This window comes from Megascapheus bottae, chromosome 23 (assembly GCF_031878675.1).
Source record: "Megascapheus bottae isolate mThoBot1 chromosome 23, mThoBot2.hap1, whole genome shotgun sequence".
NCBI classification, from domain to species: domain Eukaryota; kingdom Metazoa; phylum Chordata; class Mammalia; order Rodentia; family Geomyidae; genus Megascapheus; species Megascapheus bottae.
The window spans coordinates 1,290,001-1,308,722 of record NC_143531.1 but is presented as its reverse complement, the minus strand read 5'-3'; positions in this window follow the sequence as shown (position 1 = coordinate 1,308,722).

The following is an 18,722-nucleotide window of genomic DNA, read 5'->3' as shown; positions in this document are numbered from 1 at the left end:
AATGCCATGTATACGTGGTAAAGGGATTCCCAAGGATAACACAAAAAATTCCTGGACTCAACGCTTCCTAGGAAAAATGATGCTACCCATATTGAAACATTTAATGCAATTTAATGAAAATAAGCAGATAGTATGTAGTGAAATACACATATGTATTACAGATTGGAGCTTTTCCCTGGTAACAAAATCTCTCCCCTTAGGTTTCACAGGCAGACAAGATTCATGTGGTACGAGTGGAAAAAGATGGGTTAGCTTTCTTCAGGATTGTTGTTGGATTAAGTTGATCAAAACAGAGGTTGCCCCTTTTGTTTCTACAAGGAAAACTTGGGTATCCCGAACAAATTTAATTTTCTTCTTCTGTTTTATTTTTTTAAGTAGAAGAGTTTTTTAAGTATATTACAGTACAATGTGTGAGTCCATGAAGAAAATTGGACATTTTCTCTGTGCAAATGGAATTGATCTGGTTCCATAACAAATCAATTACATGTTGTCTGAGTAGTTTACCCCACAAATGTAAGTATGTGAGTTATGTTGGTGTACATTCCTTAACATATAGTTAAGGAATACCCTCTAGCGGGCTGGCATTTTCAGGCCCAGATGATGTGCTGTAATTAATACTGATGGGGAAACCAGACTTGAGAATTTCTTTGGCAGATACAAAAGCAAATTTCCAGCTTGGCTCTCCTAGGTTCACAGAGGTAGGAGTCTCTCCAGGCAACATTTATGAGCTGAAAACAACCTGCGATGGTGACAGAGAAAGGTAGACCAGGAGACCAGAACCGACCATAATGCATGGGGTTCTGAGTAGTTCAGAATTTGCTCCAAACACCCTGCTCTTCCATTTCTGCAATCCTATACGGGGAAAGCACTTTAGATCTTATGTGAATGAAGGTGTGCAGCTAGATCCCAAACAAACTGTATTTACATTTGACCTGTCAATCTCTGCCAATTAAAACGTGGAATAACTTTTTCTTCATATCCTTTTAGTTTTATAATCTCTTTATTTTGTTTAAAAATTTGAGTAATTGAAGTTCTCACATTTGAAGGTTCTATAACTCAACTTTCTCTTAGAAATTTCTTTGTTGAATTATTCTTATTAATATTCGTATTGCCAGTCTTGGGCCTTGAACTCAGGGCCTGGGCACTGTCCCTGAGTTTCTTTTGCTCCAGGCTAGCAGTTTACCACTTGAGCCACAGTATTTCTGGCCATTTCTGTTTATGTGGTACTGAGGATTCGAGCCCAGGGTTTTCTGCATGCTAAGCAAGCACTCTTCTCCTAAGCCACATCCCCAGCTTGTAGACTGTTTTTTTTTTTTGGTGGGGGCTTTTCTATTGTTGTTCTTTTGTTTTGTTTTATTTTGCTGGTCTTGAGACTTCAACTCACTACCTGGGCACTGAACTTTTTTTTTTTTTTTGCTCAAATTTAGCTTCCTATCACTTGGACACAGCTTCATGTCCAGATTTTTTGGGAGAGAGTTTTACTGATGATAAAATCTCATAGACTTCCTTGCCCAGATTGGGTTTAATCTTGATCCTTCGAGCTTGGCCTCCTGGGTATTTAAGATTGCAGGCATAAGCCACCCACACCCAGCTGTTGAATAGTTTCAGTCAATACAATTCACATCCCTTATTACAATCAAAAGAGTTTTACTGGATCTTAACTCAGACAATCTTGCAGGATAATAGTAAGCTTAAACCAGGTACAAAAATGAGAGTGGATTCTGCTAGGATAGAAAAATCAGATGTAGTAGAGTAAGATGAATGAGACACTTGGTGGTGAGTTTGATGGACTAATCTTAATAGGAGCTGTGGCACTGTGCAGAATGCCCCATGGTTTCCAGTGGGTCAGGTAGCTCAGGGCCTTGGCACAAGCAGCTAACCTGATCTGTGATGGGGCATGTACCCCTCCCCCTTTAGGTCTCCTGATCCAGAGCAGCGTACTCAATTTGTAGAAAACTGCTAGTGCCCTAGGACAGGAAGCCCATCCTGAGAGTTCTGGTGGGCACAATTCTAGTCACACAATCAATCAAACCAGAAGTAAACCCCAAAGGGTGGACAAGAGAGAGAATGTGTTAGAGGGTGAGTAGTACATCTGGCTGGGCCAAACCAAGGAATTATGAATTTGTATCTGTGGGGTCTCTCTTAGGAGAATCAATTGCTTTCTTTTGCTTTAAAGTTTGCCATGTCTCTTTAACTATGCTCCTGGAGTTTTCTTTTTCTTTTTGGTTTTGTGTTGTTCCTGGATCTTGAGCTCAGAGCCTAGACATTGTGCTATACATTTTTCACTCAAGCCTAGCACTCTACCACTTGATCCATGGCTCTACTTCCACATTTTTTTTGCTGGTTAATTGGAAATAAGATTCTCATATCATAGACTTTCTTGGCTGGGCTGGTTTTGAATTGTGATCCTTATATTTCAGCCTCCTATATAGCTAAGATTGAGGCATAGATGTAAGCCATAAGTTCCCAGCCCTTTCTTGCTTTTTCATTCTTTAATTGATTAAGACTAAGAACCCAGCCGTTGATGGTATCAGTAATGAACTGGAAGTAGAGATAATGTTTGCCTCAAAGCCTGGCTGACAGCCAATGGGAAGGAAAGCTCACTCTATGTCTGTGTTCTAGAGATGAAATCTCCTTGTGCCAGCTGTAAAGCATGACTAACAGTACCAAATGCTGATGCTCCTGGAGTTTATATCACCAAAAAACAACATGGATACATCTAGAACATGTCTGTCCTCCAAAGCAAAATTTCTACTAAACACACTGGTTTCTTAGGGCAACTTGATACAAGTGTTTGGTAGAAATATTGGTTCTACAGTGTAAGTAAAGTCTTTATTCCAAGTCAAGCCTTTGTGATCATATAATCAATTCTTGGAGGAGCAGCAGCACAATGTGTTAAACAAGAGTAAGGAAGGTTAGGACACTAATTTGAACTAAAGCCCACCTTCAGTACCACAAAAATCACACAGAAAGGCAGGGAGGTAGCCAGTAAGCAGAATGTACTGCAAACCTGGGAAATGAGCCATGGTATTTCTGAGTGAGCAGAAAGAACCATGTGCCCCTTAATTTAACAATGTTCTAAGTGAGTATGTAAATGAGAGAGGCACAGAGCAAAAACTAGTTAAATAAAAATAGAAGCAGTAAAATGTCCAAATAATTAGAATATGAACAAATGTAAGAAAAACCACTTAAACATTTCCAGAATACCAGATCAGTTTTACAGTCACAACGTGGGGAACAAAGAAAGAGCAAAATAATGTGCCCTCCAAAGCTGGGATCACGCCAGTAATCCCAGCTACTTTGATCAGAAAAACAAAACCTCCTCAAATTAACACAAACTCTCTGACCTCTTAAAAGCAGAAAATGGAGAAAATTCTAGAGTCTGGGGGCCATAAACTCTTCTTTGCCTCTTTCTACCATCCTGTATATAGGATGGTACCAGCTGTTTCCTAGTTGTGCCAGGCTGGCAAACAAGCCTTGCACAGTGGATTTTGCAGGACATGACACATCCATACTACAGCAGTTCATGCTACTTCCAATGTCTGATGCCCACCTCACAACCAAACTATGCCATCTCTCTGCTACATATTCCATCAGGTTTCAAAAGTCGAAGCTCAGTTAGCCTCTGAGATGCAGGCAAACATCAACTGCAAAGCCTAATAAAAGTGATGTGAAAAACAAAACACAGTTCTTGCTTCCAGGATCCAGTAGCCTCACACTGAACGAACGACAACCAACATCCCTAGCCCAAAAGGTGAGTAGAACAAAAGATGGATTAGAAAAAGTGTTAGAAAAAAATCTATCAATGCAAAAGTAAATCTTAAAATTCTATTTCCAGCTGGGCAAGGTGGCTCACGCCTGTAATCCTAGCTACTCAGGAGGCTGAGATCTGAGGATCACTGTTCAAAGCCAACCCAGGCACTAAAGTACGTGATACTCTTATCTCCAATTAACCACTAGAAAATGGGAAGTGGTGCTGTGGCTCCAGGGGTAGGTGGTAGTCTTGATCTGAAGAGCTCAGGGACAACGCCCAGTGTCATGAACAGGTGAATTCACCAGTAGGCAGATAATATGATGCAACATAGTTTTTTTTTTATTGATTTAACATAGCTTAACAGAGTTGACACTATATTCTAGTTCGTATCTTCTAGTCTTAACTTGCCTAATCCTAATCTGCCTATCCAGCACACCCGCTGGACGCACTCTCCCATATCTCTTAGTCCCAAAGTTGAACAGGGCCTGCCTGTCAGATGTTAGACGCAGCTCCCAGTCCTGCCGAGGTGTGAGCTGGGGGCAACATGATGAGTCTTCTGGGGTAAGGAGCAGCTTGTGCAGGTCAAAGATCCTCAAACCACAGTCCTGGTTAAGGCCAGCAGAAGTGCTGTTCCTCATTCTAATTCCTTGGTTTATATTGATCCTTGGCCTGCTCCTCTCTGGCCCGACACCTTCATGCTTGATTTGGATTGGTTACGTCTTGGTCCTTGCTCAGTCTGGATTGGTTACACCTTTTGGTCAGTGGTGCCCAATGTTTGCTCTATTCTGCCCAGGTGTCTGGGTGCCTATGATACTTCATTTTGTAAGCCAGGCTCCTGACCGTTCCTATGGTTACAGTCAGACATGTCCTTACATCATTTTTATCTCTCAGGTCCACAAGCTTTAGGTACAAGTTTGTATTGGCAATATATTTCTTAGTTTCATTTCATTATTGTATTTCATGTAATTACTCCACTCCTCTCATATTATTATATCACTATTTTTGTATCATATTCATTTAGCATTCCACAATATGTTCATCATATACCATTTTCATATTGTATTTATTATATCCATCATGCTAATATTTTCACCCTATTAAATGCTCACAACACCTAGGCCCACAGTTCAAGCTCCCCCGGCTGACCAAAAACAACAAGACCTCCATTTCCAGCATCTGGGGTAGACTGTGTTTGAACAGGGGGTCCCAGTGGTTTTGCTGTTCCTGATCCCATAGCCCTGCTGGTTGTAGCCCATATGAGCTCTCTGTCTGTCCATTCTCTGTGTATGCTGCTTGCAGCTCTTCTTAGCAGATACTTTACAATTGTTTCTTAAATCTCTAATTTCTGGAGATTTCCATTGTACTTTTAGCATCGTGCAGGCTGACAGGCCAGGTGTTGGTGGCTCACACCTGTAATCCTTGTTAAGGAGCTGAGATATGAGGATCAAAATTGGAAGCCAGTCAGGACAGAAAATTTCATTATCTCCCTTGAACCACCAAAACTCTGGAAATGGAGCTGTGGCAAAGGAGGTAGAGCATTAGCCTTGAGTGAAAAAGCCAAGCAGGATCAGTAAACCCTGACTGCAAGTCTCAGTACAGGCACTTACAGACTACCAAAGGTGGTAAAAATTCTTGCAGGACTCTGGGCCTCACACATGCTGGCTGACTTCCATTGACATGTTTCTGGAAGGCTCCATAATGTTCTTCATGTCTGTAAAACTAGAATCACATGGAGGATGCAAAACCTGTCACCATATATTTATGGCAAAGCTTCACCCATGGCAGCAGGCTGAAGAGCACAACTCTAGATTCTTGGAAACAAATTGGCATGTGTAGCTCTTCGAGAGCCTGTGACAAGCAGTCTTGTGTGTTTCTGATTTCCGAAGTGTTTTGTTACAGTGAAAAATCGTTGCTTTTTTCTAATGGTGCTAGTCTCTTCATCCCCTATTGACCGTACTTGATCCACAAATCGTTTTTATCACAGAGCTTTGGGTTTTTCAAACGCTACTGCTCTACTACTGCCTTTAATCCTTACTGCATCTTTACTTGAAGGCATTTGGCAATACCCACGTTGCTCCCTATATAATGTGTTACCTTGAAATTTCTTCTCACAGATAAACCATGTCAACCTTTTCAAATTTCCCCTCCTCCAGAGGCTCAAGGGATATTTTTAAAAATACAGCAAAATTCTTCATGTGAGCCAGGAACCAGTGGCTCACGCCTGTAATCTTAGCTACTCATGAAGCTGAGATCCAAGCATTATGGTTTAAAACCAGTCAGGAGAAGAGAGTTCATGAAACACTGTATCTCCAATTAACCACCAAAAAGCCAGAAGTGGGGCTGTGGCCCAAGTGATAGAGTGTTGTATTTGAGCAGGAAAGCTCAGAGACAGCACCCAGGCCAGAGTTCAGGCCCCAAGGCTGGTACATTAAATAAATAAATAAATAAATAAATAAATAAATAAATAAATAAATCTATCTATCTATCTATCTATCTATCTATCTATCTATATCTCAATAATTCTTAATCTCAACCTCTTAAGCAGTTAGGATTACAGGTGGGAGCTACCGGTGGTGTCTGGCTTGAGTATTTATAATGTTCTCAGTGTTGTCTGGTAACTTCTGTATAAATAAGTTGTCTATTATTTTCCAAACTTCTCTCCAAATGCATGTTCCTTTCTGAATTCTTGTTACTGCCTGAGACTTTGTGTTCTGATTTCTGGTGAGTACTCATTCCTTTCCTCTATGAAGACCCTTTCCCTCCACCTTCGGTCCTCATTTCTTACTACCTACAGAGATACCTGCCCCCCAGAACTTGGCTTGTATTCACTGAATCTACTGAAGCCAGTGAGACAGAGTACAGGTTTGGTTCTTCAGATGTTAATTTTGCTAAGCGGTTGTGTGGCATTTGCTTGGTTAGCAGATAAACACACTCATGATTAGACTAACAGAAATAAAAAGAGCTCTCTGGGCATTTTCTTTAAATAAAGACAAACCAAAGAGAATTTTTAGAACTTGCTGTCAAGCTGATGAAAAATGACATCACTGTTTCCTATTGGAAACAGACTTAATTGTTTGCATTGTTGAAGGTAGATAAATTATCATAAAAATCATTGCCTGACTTTTCTCAAAACTAGCTTTGTGGAAAGGGGTATGTATGCATGAGTGCATATTCAGAGCAGAATTAAGCTTTGCTTCAGTGATCACATTATAGAAAACACAGAGAATGGCAGCTAGCAGCAATTACATGTGTGCATATAAACACAGAAGGAAGCCCTCTGTGTAGCAGAGCTAGCTCATGCCTGCTGTGATGTATAAAACTCCAGCATGAAATGTATAATTCTACTATGAATCACCATGTCACATTCATATATACGTATACTATTTGGTATGGGGAATTTATATTAAAATTTATATGCTATTACAAAGGCAATTCAGGAATAGACCAACTTTTTATTGACTTTGTTATCAATTGATCTTTGTCTAAAAATTTTGTTTTTTTAAGATGCTTAATTCAACTTTTTTTTTTTGCCAGTCCTGGGCTGGAAGCTCAGGGCTTGAGCACTGTCCTTGGACTTTCTCAAGGCTAGAGCTCTACCACTTGAGCCTCAGCACCACTTCCGGCTTTTTCTATGTATGTGGTACTGTGGAATCAAACCCGGGTCTTCGTGCTTGCTAGGCAAGCACTTTAACCACTAGGCCAAACTCCAGGCCCTTAATTCAACTTTTAAGAGCAGCCTTTATCCTTATCATGAAGCCCCCTGAAACAGCGCAAAACCTTTAAAATAAGAAAGAAAACAAGAAATTAGACACTTTTTTAGTTACTCATATTTCTGCAGCTTTCAGGAGATATTTATGTATTTTCTTCATTTTTCTAGTGTAAGATGAAAATGAATAATTCTTCCAAGTAGCAATGTATTATTATTTCAAGGATATATCATCTGCTAAATAGTAATCTGGCATTTAAGCCCAACATAATCTAGTTAATCTTCTATGAGTTGTTATTGTAATATATTTGGGTCCTCCATCCTGTGTACAAGTGAAAACGAGTTCCCCATTGTTCATCTATATGTCGTGAAAAAATGCTGGGGCCGGGGGTGTAGGGATTAATAGTGAAAGGAACAGGGCATTCTTTCACAGTTGCAATGGAACAGATACCAGTGAAGCCTGTCATTAAGAAAGAAAATGATTTCATTGCTAATAACTTGGAGGCATTTTCTCAGAGATGAATTGTATTCAGAAGTTGATACTTTACTTCTTGATGATTTTACTTGTTTGGACTGGAGCTAGAATTTACAAATTCTTCTTTATCTGGGAAATTCATCTTGAATCTTGTTAGTCTTAAGATCTCCCATCAGTTCCCTAATTGTTATTGTATACCAAAGGAATGAGAAAGAAAAGTGTCCTTTTGTGCTTGCTTTTATATATATGACATCCCATATACAACATACTGCTTCCTGGGAATTAGTAGTTTTAGGATAAAATGAAATTGATTGAGCCAAAGATGGAATGAAATGTTGAATCCCTTAAATTCCAACTTTCTAATCAAGCTCCAGGAAAACAGGCTTTTTCTGGGGTTCCAATTTTTGTCAACACTTTAGATGGGTCTCTTGGCTGTGTTGCTGGAAAGCCACCAAACATGAAATAACATCACTTAGGGTTGGCAACCCATTGTCAACTTGTGCCAAGCTCCCATTGTCATGAATATTTATGAGAGTTCTCTGCCATCTCATTAGAATTTAATTCAGAGACAACAGGTGCAAGCAAGGATTGCTCAAGCTAGGCCAAGTAACTTGGTTGTTATGCTCCAAGTTTTATATTTGAAAATACCATTAGAGGGCAGTCTCTAAGGTTTACTTGTTTGGCTCATTGCATTTTTATTGTAATTTTGTTACCTTTAAGTAGCTGTAAAAGGGTTTCAATTCAACATATCAATTTATGAGTACAATGCATCTTGATCAATGTCACCCCTTTGCTTGTCTTTCCCTATCGATCCCAACCCCACCTAGCCTCTCAATTTTCCAAGTTCTATGTTATAAACCTTGGATATTGTGGCTGCATTTTCCACTGTTCCTCTCATCAGTGGTGTACTCCACTAGCCTTGATCTCACCCCCCCCCCCCGCCTCTTACCATGACACCTCAAGTTCCAGCTTCTTGGTATTCATGTTGTTAAAGCATAAGATCATTGTTCACAGGAGTTACATAATTGGAATTCCTCTACTGCATATACCATACTCCAGTTGAAACATTTGTGTGTATGTGTTTTGACCCTATATATGTTACATATGTATTTATAAATTATATCTATTGTCCACATATGAGATAAAACATATGTCTCTCCCTCTGGGCCTTACTTCCCTTAATATATTTTTCCAGGTCTGTCCATTTCCTTTTTTTAGGAAAATATTTTACTTAAGTGTTTGTATATGTCAGAGAGCTGTTTCTAGGGATCTCTACTGCTTTCAGAAGCAGGCACTAAAATGTAGATCATATGACTAAGTATGTAGTAACATTTGGAAAGAATAGATAGAAGCATAGGAGCCACAGAGACCTAATCTTAGTGGGACTTGGAGAATGGTAGAAGTTCCTTGAGGCCTGGGAAGAAGGAGAGGGTTGGTATGTCTGAGAAGCCTAGGTTAAGACCCAGAGAAAGGTAGTTCTTAATTTCTTCTGGAAAGAGATGGACATTAAGGCACAGTGAATAGAGAGGGCAAGAACACAGGATGAGATGAGCAACACAATAAGAAATAGAATTTAAATTTTTTTCTAGTCATGCTGAAAGATTAACCATAGGATACCTTCAAAAAAACATTTGATTGAAGACTGAATCTGTGTCAGGCATTGCTTATGCACTGGGATTAACAGTGATGGAAAGAGGAAGAAAAGCACACGACTTAAATGCTAGCAGAGAGACAATAAACAAGTGAAGATATATTTGGTTAGGAGGTGACATGAAGAAAAGTAGAATAGGGAGCATATGAAATAACAAATACAACAGGACTATAGTAAGGTTCTTAGAAAAGAACCATTTAATAAGAGGGCATTCAGTAACAGAATGAATTGATGGGTATAGAACATGAATAATCCAATTGTCTGGGAAAGAAAATGATTCATTAAGCAGGAGCTTATGACTTTTACTCTTCCCTAGAATTTTGGTAGCTCATAAAATTAAACTGGAAAAAATACTCCTCTCAATAACCTCTATAACTAGTCCTAAGAGTACCTGGGATTTTATTAGCCAAATATTTTATAGATATGTTTTTTTTAGATAGTACATTTCTGACATTTTGAAAGGTCATCACAATTTTCAGTATTTGAACTTTATTGGTATTATTGGAAATGTTGTGATTAGATTTTACTTTAGGAAGGAAGGGAAGAAGAAAGGGAGGGAAAGAGAATGAGAAAGGGAGAGAGGGAGGGAAGGTAAGAGAAAATAAATGAAGAGAGGTATTTATTATTATAGACAACTCTGTTTAAAATGTTTTTTGATAGTTTCTTTTTAGTGTCATTGGTTACATTCATAATTCTATGTTTCTTTCATGAATATGAAACACTCTAAGCATCCACATGCTTTGCTGGTTTGAAGGCCCTTGGTTCCATGTATATAGTAGAACCACAGCACAGTCTCAGTGTGGAAAAATAAAGGACAGATTCATGCTCTCCTGACAGCCACAGTCTTAGCTAGGAGGGCAGAGCCAGATGGAGCCATCCTAGTGTGGCTTTTTATAAATACAGTAAGAAGTTATCAAAGGTTTAAAATTAGGAAGCTAAATTAAACTCAGAATCCTAAGTGATAAAAAATGTAATTCAAACTAATTGGCACTCAGAGCAGTTTTACCCCAACAAAACTAATCACCTTGTTTTCCATGAGATCCCCTGCTTTCTTCCAGAATTTCTTCTTTGCTTGTTAAATCTAATGTTTCAGGGTTAAGGGTGGGCTGTATTATCAGCTGAAAATTAGACCATGTGAATTAGAATACTATCTTTTTACAATTTCCTCCTTCACTTTCAATTATGTACATGCTGAGCTTTCTAAATTTTCACTGGTAGTTTAGTTTCTTTCCCCTTTTCTAATAAATTTGCTTTAATTCCTCCTCCTTAGTTTATTTTTACTTCTGAAATATCGGCATGTCAGGAATATGACCTGAAATTAATAGCAGCATTTTTAGTCTTCAGTACAAGGAAAGAAAGCAGACGTTTCCTTATCAGTTTTGCCAGTGTGTGTATGTTTATCTTTTCCTTTTCCTTTCTTCTTTTTATTTTCTTTTTTTCTATGCCAGTCCTAGAGCTTGAATTCAAATCTAAATACCCTTGCATGCCTTTTTCCCCTCAAAGTTGGAACTCTGCCACTTGTAAAGCTCCAGTTCTTTTTAATGATTTTTTAGTTGTTGTTTTTTGTTATTATTATTATTATTATTTTGCTGGCAATTGGAAGTAATAGTCTAAGAGTCTCATAAGCTTTACTGCTTGGCTGGCTTGATCCTGAGATTTCAGCCTCCTGAGTAGCTAGGATCCACCACACCTAGCCCCATTGGGAGACATCTAACTCCAAGTCTGTCTGGCCAGGTCCTCTGGGTGTGCACTGTGGTTACCTGAGCAGGCTCTCTGTTCTCTGTCCAGCTTAGCAACCAGCCAGTCCCTATCCACAGCAAAGGATCCAAATGGGGGGTTCTCAGCTGTGACATAGAAAAGTTTATATCAGGATTGTTTTCATCATTATTTCACCCAACTTGTCATTGGTTAGTTTTTCAACTTTATTACTTTTCTTTCCTTCAGTAAGAATGACGATTTGGTTATTGGAAATTGGATAGGGAAGGGGGGAAAACCAAGATGGGGGGTGGGGGGGAGGGTAATGGGGACCAAGACATATGAAAGGGTATCAATGTATGTGAATTAATGCACCCTCTATCTGGCAAATATCACATAACCCTTTTATTAAGTACAATAAAAATATTAAAAAAAAGAATGACGATAGGTTTAACGGAGTTTACAAAAAAATACAAAGTCCAATGTTCCTCTTGCTATAATTTTGGTAAAATGTTTAATCCTAGTTCTTTCTTAGATTGAAACTTAAAGCAATCATTAGATGATAGTTTTTATTTTTAATTTTCATGTTTGGTGTGGTCATTTTAGCCTTCTCTATTTCTTTTGTTTTCAGCTGCTACATGTTAGGACTGTTCACTGAAAAGTTTTCCTTTTTTTTCCTATGATTAAAATTAAATCACTTTTAAGAACAAAGAAAAATAATCAGGCACTAGTGGTTCACAACTTTAATCCTACCTATTCAGAAGTCTGGGATCTGAAGTTCAAAGCCAGCTCACGTAGGAAAATGTGCAAGGTTCTTATCTTCAATTAATCTGCATAAAGCCTGGACTAGAGCTCTGGCTCCAGGGGTAAGAGCTAAGGGAGAATGCCCAGACTGAATTCTACCTCCAGAATCAGCACAAATATTAAAAAAAGAAAAGAGAAAAGGAAAAAGGAAGGAATGAAGGAACAAAGGAAAGAATGAAGGAAGGAAGGAAAGAGAAAAGAAGAAAGGCTGGAGCGAGGGAAGAATGGAGGGAGGAAGGAAAGAAGGAAGGAAGTACCAAGACTGAGAGTTAGGCAGGGGAGTCTACCAGGAAGTTGGCTTGAGCTCTCTCAAGAGATGATGCTTACTTTGATCTCTGAACACTCCTGTCTGGTTGCCTAGGTGACAGGGCTGCTGAAAGCAAATGGGGTCATTGGCCTGTATGTTAGGGAAGCTGTTGGGGGCACACTGTGTAGAGTAGAATTAGGGTAGAGAGGCCAGTGCACCAAGGGCACTACAGGCAATGTTAAGAACTGCTAGACCATGAGTCCTTAGAGAAGGGAAAAGAGGTAATGGTTTCATGAAATGTCTTAATAGATATGACATATTTATAAAAGAAATATCATAGATGTTATTATGCCAACTGAATTTAAGAAATAAAGTAGGAAATTGCTCTGCCTCCACTGCCTTTGCCGACTCCTCTTCCTCCTCCTCTCCTTCTCCTCCTTCTTCTTCTTTCTTCTTCTTCTTCATCTTCTCTGTCATGGAGCTTTAAACTTAAAAGTCTGAGTGCTGTCCTTAGCTTTTTTTATTTTTTATATTTTGCTCAAGACTAGAGCTCTACCACTTAGAGCATTTTAATTTTTTTGGTGGTTAATTGGAGGTAAGAATCTCATACACTTTGCTGATCTAGCTGGCTTTTAACAGTGATCCTCAAATCTCAGCCTCCTTAATAGCTAGGATTACTGGCATGAGCTATCAGCTCCTGGCTAAATGCTGATTTTATTTTCATTTTTTTTTATTTTTTAGGAAATGATTTATGTGGTCAGTTTTAGCAATGAGCAAAAAAAGAATTGGATAGAGCTATGTAATATCAAAAAAGTATAAATAACCAAAGTTAGTGATTCTGTCTTCATGTGAGAAGGGAGAGGGAAGAGCAAAGGATGACTTTGATTCTGATAAATCACCTCTGTGCATAGCATAGTACTTTAATATTGAGCTACAATACACAGGATGGGAACCATTTGTGAGAGAGGAAGATGAAGCTCTCAATTTGAGACATGTGGAATTAAGGTGGTGGTAAGAAGTCTAAGTGGAGACAAGGGATTAGTTAGATAAATGAACCTAAGTCTGACTGGCCAAAGTATAGGAAAATACAGAGAGGAAACAGAATAGAAGCAATAATTGAACAAAGCCTGTGTTTTGGTGCCAGACAGCATGACCAGGAAAAGGCCAGACAGCACGACCAGAGAAATATGCAGAGCATTTTACTTTCAGAATTGGTGAATCTGAATATAGAATGCAATCTGAATATGAATCTGAATATGAAAATGTGATCAAATTTCATCAGATTTTAAAAAATAAACCTAGTTTCATATGCAGGGATTAGATATAGTCATGAGTATGTGCTTTCTTTCGTTTGTTCTTCCCTTTCTTTCACCTCCCCTCCCCTCCCTTCCCTTCCTTTTCCCCTTCCCCTCTGCCTCCTCTCCTTTTCTTTATTTCTCCTCTCTCCTCCTTCCCTCTTTTATCTCTTCCCCTGTCCTCTCTCTGCCTCTGGCTCTGCCTCTGGCTCAGTCTGTCTCTGTCTCTGTCTGTCTCTGTCTCTCTCCCTCTCTGTCTCTGTCTCTCTCTCTGTCTCTCTGTCTCTCTCTGTCTCTCTCTGTCTCTGTCTGTCTGTCTGTCTGTCTGTCTGTCTGTCTCTCTCTCTCTCTCTCTCTCTCTCTCTCTCTCTGTCTCTCTCTCTCGCTCTCAAACACATACACACACACACACACACACACACACACACACACACACACACACACACACAATTTTTGGGGAAGTATGGTGCTGGGGATTGGAGACCAAACCCAGGACTTCCAATAGACTGGAAAACTGTCCACCACCAGAGACTTGAGTCATATCCCCAGCCCTTGTTGTTTCTGAGATAAGGTTTCACTGATTTTTCCCAAGCTGGTTTCTAGCTCACAATCTTCCTTCCTCCCTTTTCTGTGTGGCTAGGATCATAGGCATGTCCACCACATCTAGCTGTGCTTTCCCCTGAGTTCATACTCCATCTACAAGCTGTTGACTTGTGCAGTAGTCACCTCTGAAATGCCAGCTTGAAAGAGCTGAGGCCCATTTGTTACAGAACAGTACTGAGTCCTGGAGATTTGATTTAGTTGATGGAAGTTCATGAGAAAGATCAGAGTGGTTTATGTTCTTAGTTCAAGCTCTTTCTCTATGAATGACTAGTTTCAGCAAGCCTTCTCTAAAGCCTTCTCAGTCTAATGGAGACTAGTGGAGAAAAAATATCAGGGCAGAGGTGAAGGTGATGGTCCCATCAAGTGACATCATGTGTATTATACTGTATTTGATAGACTCAGGGAGATGTTTTCTCAGCTTCACTTTGATAGAGCATACGGTGACTACAGTCAACCACTGTACCACTTGCCCTGTCACTTGAAATGAAGAAACATTTCCAAGAAACATGGCCTTACCTTCCCACCCCTTAACCTTCAAATCCAAGATGGAGGATTTACAATTTAAGCAGGAATGTAAAGAGAGATGCTAAACAAGTAACCAACTACTACAGCTACTGAATAGACACACTAGTACTGTTTAAAGAATGAATGAAAATTGGCTGAGTGTGGTGGCTCATGCCTGTAATCCTATCTACTCAGGAGGCTAAGATCTGAGGATTGCAGTTCAAAGCTAGTACGGGTAGAAAACTCCATGAAACTCTATCTCCACTTCATGAACAAAAAGCTGAAAGTGGAGTTGTGGTTCATGTGGTAGAACTGTATCTAGCCGTTAGCATCCAGACCCTGAGTTCAAGCTGCAAGCAGCAGGCAAGCAGACACACACACACACAGAGAATGAATGAAAATCACTACCACAGAGACTGAAGCCACAATAGCTAGGGGAAGTTTTTAGTAGATATGAAGGGAATATAAAGGTAAAATCTGTGGGGTTGAAAGGGCAGTAGATCTCTGATATACAAAAAACAAATCTACATCCTGATAGATATAACCTACCTTTGTGCTAAATTATCAAAGAAAATTGAACGGAGGGCATAGTAACAATAATTACAGTAATTTTCTCTACGGGGTTGCTTCTCTGAATCTGTGCAAAAAGTATAAACATTTCCTCTGTGACGTTTCCTAGATTTGCAATACCCTGGTGATGACTTTTGTAGAACATAAAGCCATGGTTTCCCATCTATTTCAACTCCTTTGATACAGTATATGTGGTGTATATGGTATATAGGTGTCTACTTCGATACCATCTAGAGTTTGGTGTTGTCTTCTCCACTAATTAAATAATGAAAGAACAGGAAAGTATTTAAATCCGACAGAGATGGTTTATTTGAAAGCAAAAGAGACAGGGCAATGGACACCTTGTGCAGGGAGGGTCTTGTAGCCGGATGTCCACAATCTCTGCAGGGTTTGTTACTATTGTCTCCTACCCCTAAAGGCATGTTTCTAGTCTGATTGGTGGAGAGGTAGACACATGCTGCAAGGAGTATTGTAATTGGTTCCCTCACCTTGGATCACACAGGCAAAAATCTCTTGTGATTGGATCCCCATTTCCATGTGTGAGTAAGAAAGGAGCTGTTGATTGGATGGAGGCTAGGAACACATGCAAGGACACAGGGGTGAAGGGTCCTTGCCTGTGGTCCAGAGCCTGCTGGCCTGAGGGGCATTGACTGTGGTATCACCCTGCCATGCTGGAGAAATTCCAGGACTCTACCGTCTACCTAGCCAGGAGGCCTAACTTCCTTTCAACCTGAGTGCAATTGTGGTTCTTCTAACACATAATTAACAAAGTGGTCTTTAGCATTGCACATGTCCCATCCATTTGTTTATGAATGACTAGCTGGGTGCTGTCCCCTGCTTTTTCCCAGCACTCAGGATATCACAGGGAACACCACACTCTCTGTTCTCCTGGGCCGGCATTTTTTTAAAGTACATATACAAGCATTAAACAAATGCAGAGTGAAACAGGGAATGGAAAGGCTATAAAAAAGACGAAGGAGAGCCAAGTACTGTTGACTCATACCTGTAACCCTATGTGCTCAGGAGGCTGAGATCAGAAGATTACAGTTCCATACCAGCCAAGGCAGGAAACTCTGTGAGATGCTTATCTCCAAGGATCCAGCAAAATATTGGACTGCAGTGGGGGCTCAAGTGGTAGGCAGTAGGTGTGAAAGATCAGGGATAGTGCCCAGGCCCTGAGTTCAAGTCCTAGGACCAGAATCTGTACACACACACACACACACACACACACACACACACACTCACACACACACACACACAGCAATTATAGAATGAAATGGAATGGGATTGCCATTACAGAATCAGCAGATTTGAAGCAAATCATGATGATTGAAGAATGGAAAGAGGTCTTAGTGATGATGGGCTCTTTCTAGAGGGAAGACCACCGGGACAATGCTTTGCTCAAGAGTAGGGACAAAGGCCTTTCACATGCAGCACCTCTTTTTTTTCATCTTACTCATTTTATTTTTTCTTCTTTTTCCTCTTTTAGTTGGCTGTAGGGCTTGAACTCTGGGCCAGGGTGTAGCTCTAGGCTTGTGCTTCTTTTCCCCTTTCTCCCCCTCTGTGCATCTACCACTTGAGCCAAAACACTACTTCTGGCTTTTATTTTTTGTAGTTTGCTGGAGAGGAATATCTCACACAGACTTTCCTGCTTGGACTGGCTTTGATTCATGATCCTCTGATCACAGTCTCCTGAATAGCTAGGATTACATGCATAAGACACCAGTTCATGGTAAAACTTTTATTTCCTTAAAATAAAACCTCTTAAGAAAGCTAAAATATAAGAATTGAGTAAAGACATAGGCTCATTTGTACAAATGACAATGTGACAGCTTGTCTGTGTAACACCATTTTCTACATAGGTGAGTTTGAGAGTAGGTTTCACTTCCAAATTATGCAATCTGTTTATGGTGGGTAGTAAAATATTCCACTGAATATTAGTTCAACTTTCAGCCATCACCATGAAATAAAACGTGTCAGCCTTTCTGTGGTTCACTTTAAGATGATTTATTTTCAGAGCAGCTGTGCAAAATGAAACACATTCTTTAATCCTTCTAAGTGTAGAACAATGGAGGTCTATTCACCTTGAATACAGTTTATGTCTTGATTATTCAGTTAGGAGAAGCCTGCAAAATGTATTGAGCTATGGAACAGGGGACTTAGTATGGATCATGTCCTCACAGCTGTTCTGTGATACTTCAGAAGTGTTTGTAAAAACTAATCAGCTCCCAAACCTCCTGCCTTGGTCACATGAAAAGAAGTAACAACTTTCTTTTCCTGTTAAATCTAGCTGCTTAAAAATAACACACTGCAAGCAAGGAGGGAGAGAGATTACAAATCTCAGGAGCTATGAATCTTGCCAGGGGCCAGCATTTCCTGGCTTACAATTACAGGAAAGGCTTTGCTCCATTATCAATGAGGCCTGGATGCTTTGATAGGCAATTGTTTTAAAAGCTAAACAACATTTGCAGTTGAAATATTGTGTGTGGTGTACAGGTTTGTATAGAGGAAATATAGCACCAGCTGGATCAGACAATAGTCTTGTCTGACGTTTTGTTCTTTTACTGGTAATTAAAAAAATAGTCAAAGAAATGGCCATTGATGACATTGCTTTTAATAAAGTCTCTGTTGTTTCAGAAAAGAATGGTGGAAACTGTCATAAATGAGGCAGATTTCCTTTCCAAACATGGCTGAAATTTCAAATGCACTGAGTGAAAATGGATGGCTGGAAACAATGGAATGATCTGAAATCACAATCATTTTGAATGAAAATATTCCACGGGAAGCAAGCTGAGCCCATTACCTGTAGGAGCATTTGAAAAGTAAATTCTGGTGAGAAATGCACACTCCCTATAGTGGAAAACTATGATGTCCACACAATTCTGGTTATCTAGAGGCTATACTGGCTGTGGTTACTTGGCTCTCAGCTCAAGTTGGTGTTTGTAATATATGAACATATCTTATTTGATATTTATTTATAATTTTGGAGTACTAGTGTTTAAACTGGAGGTTTCACACTTGTTAGGCACGTGCTCTACCACTTGAGCCATGCCTCCAACCCATGTTTTCTCTGGCTATAGATTTTGTTTTGGTCTAGACAGGTTTGGATTTTAATACAGATGAACACTACCATAACCAAATTATTTTGTTAGAATAAAAACTCCTTACTCAGGAGGCTGAGATCTGAGGATCACAGTTCAAAGCCAGCATGAATGTTTGTGACACTCATCTCTGATTAACTACCTGATTATGGGAAGTGGTGCTGTGGCTAGGAATAGTGTGGTAGCCTTGAGCTGAAGAGCTCAGGGACAGCATCCAGGCCCAGAGTTCAAGCCCCATGACTGAAAAAATTAAATAAATAAAAAGAATAAAAACTCCTGAATTACTTCCTCAGGCTGACTTTGAGCAAGCCAGATTC